This window comes from Pteropus alecto, unplaced genomic scaffold (genome assembly GCF_000325575.1).
Source record: "Pteropus alecto unplaced genomic scaffold, ASM32557v1 scaffold102, whole genome shotgun sequence".
NCBI classification, from domain to species: domain Eukaryota; kingdom Metazoa; phylum Chordata; class Mammalia; order Chiroptera; family Pteropodidae; genus Pteropus; species Pteropus alecto.
Genome location: NW_006432224.1, coordinates 1899688 through 1902148, shown reverse-complemented (window position 1 = coordinate 1902148; position 2461 = coordinate 1899688). Strand labels below are relative to the sequence as shown.

General features: G+C 68.0%; 1 protein-coding gene across 1 annotated transcript in view; it reads right to left on the bottom strand.

The window, feature by feature from the left end:
- Positions 1 to 2461, bottom strand: part of APBA2 (amyloid beta precursor protein binding family A member 2) — a 37153-nt gene that overhangs the window by 8845 nt on the left and 25847 nt on the right. The gene's annotated exons all lie outside the window — the stretch shown is intronic.

Sequence of the window (2461 nt, the reverse complement as noted above, 5' to 3'; positions counted from 1 at the left end):
CGAGCCCCTCTGCCGCCTGGGCCCGTCGGGGCCCGGCCCGGACTGCCCTGAGTCCCCGACATCCAGGACAACGCGCAGTGTCAAAAGCGGTCTGGGACAGTTGCGAATTGTTTGCTAAATATCACGTTTCCGTCGCTGTATTGCATCTTCCTCCCACCCACGTGACTCCAGACGTGGACTTCAGCCGTGTTCTCTGCGGTCCAGAGACCGGGCCGGCTGCCCGATGTCACTTCTCCTCAAAGCAGAGCCCAGTGTCACCCAGGGAGGCAGCCTGTGCGTCTGGCCACTTCCATGGGGAGCACTGGCTGGGCCAGGCTGGGCCACTGAGGAGCAGGAGGCCTGGGGACCCCGGCGCGGACCCCACGGTCAAGTCACCTCCTCCCACGTCACGGAGCCACAGGCGGGGCAGAGCAGGAGGCCTTCCCGCAAAAGGCGTTGACCCCGCGAACTGGCCCCCAAACTGAGCACCGAGCACTTTACAGCGGGGACCGTGGATGTTCACGCAGGGGAGGAAGCCCCGCCTGCTCCCAAGACCGGCACAGTGCCCTGGGACCGCCCGGTGGTGCCGCCGGCCTGGACACGGCTGGGAGCCCGCGAGGCGCCAGGCGAAGCTGGGCGAGGGCCCTGGCTGGGAAGGGAGGTCTGAGAGCACCCCTCCCCTCACCCCCCGGCCAGCACCCTGCCTCGGGCTCTGCAGGGACCCTCACCCCACCTGCGGGAGCTCCTGGGGTGGCAGTGAGGCCACCCACGGCAATCCAGGGGCCCTTAGCATCTCCCTACATGCCACAGGCTTCCACTTCTCCTCCCGCTGGGTCCCCTGCCAGGCTGGGGGGCCTGGGGTATCCACCGCTGTGAGGCCAGGGGCCCGGCCCAGGCAGGGGGCATGTGTCCTTGGCCTCCGCATGGGGCTGGCCTCTGCGGCGGCCCCTACAGTGGACCAAGGAGGGGCGCGAGCAGCCCCCCGCCTGGCACGTCCACCTGTGCCCTCCCCCTGCAGGGGAAACGGACGCAGGGGGTGCCACTCAGGTCCCCCGTGCCACCTCCCCCAGGTGTCCACTCTGCAGCTCTGCCTCGCTCACCCCCACAGCCACCTGCGTCCTGCATCCCGGGCAGCGGCTCGGTGCCCCCTCAGACCCTACCGGGGTTTCTTCCGCACTCCTCCGAGGACCGCGTGGAGCCCCCGACCCCCACGCGCACGCCTCGCTCTCTGCCTTGCCCCCCGCAGAACTGACGCCCTGACTTTCATGCTCTGCCCACATGGCTGGTGCCCCGGACCGTCCTGCTGGGTCCCTCAGGCCCCGAGCCGCACAGAAACGTGGGTGTGCAGGGCTCTCCGCAGGGCATCGGCCGCCACCGCAGAGCTGCTCGGGTGACTGCGGCCTCAGCGAGGAGGTGGCTCCGCCTCCGCCCACCCTGCTTGGTGCACGAAGCTCCTGGGACCCTTCCCCATGCTCCAGGCCCCCGAGACACCCTCGCCTGCGTACGCGACCAGGAATGTCCTTCCAAGTGTTTGTGGAGGAGACAGAACTTTAAGAGAGAGCCACGAGGATGGCTCAGCAGCTGTGGCCCCACCGTCCTGGGGAAGATGTGCCCCGGGGTGGCACAGAGCCCCGGGCCCCCTCCCTGGTCCCCGCCGCCCCCGCCAGGCCCGGAGAGACGCGCTCACTGCCGTCGGGGAGGAGCTGAGGGTTCACGGCCCCGTGAGCCTGCGTGTTTCAAACGTGGGGTCGTTTTCTAACTTGTCAGGACCGGCGGCCACGAGCGAGGGCAGAGCCGGACCCCAGGCACGGGGCTGCCTCCCGTCACTCAACCTGTGTGACGACGCGCACCCCGAAAACAGACGCAGTGCACCCCAACTGACATGTGTACCCCAACAGACGCACACACCCCGACAACAGACGCACGCACCCCAACAGACACGTGCACCCCAACAGACGCACGTACCCCGACAACAGACGCACGCACCCCCAACAGACGCACGCACCCCAACAGACACATGCACCCCAACAGATGCATGCACCCCGACAACAGACACACGCACCCCAACAGACACGTGCACCCCAACAGACGCACGTACCCCGACAACAGACGCACGCACCCCCAACAGACGCACGCACCCCAACAGACACGTGCACCCCAACAGATGCACGCACACCCGACAACACACGCACCCCCGACAACAGACATGTGCACCCCAACAGACGCACGCACCCCAACAACAGACACACGCACCCCGACAACAGACGCACGCACCCCGACAACAGACACACGCATCCCAACGACAGACACGTGCACCCCGACAAGACACACGTGCACCCCGACAACGGCCGAGCTGGACAGGGCCCGTTTCGGAGCGAGGCTGGTTAAGGGCTTCGAACCGACAGCCGCTCCGCAGCTCCCCAGGGGCTCGTGGGCGAAACTGCCCGTCGCGGCCTCCGCCTCCGCCTCGGCCACGCACGCT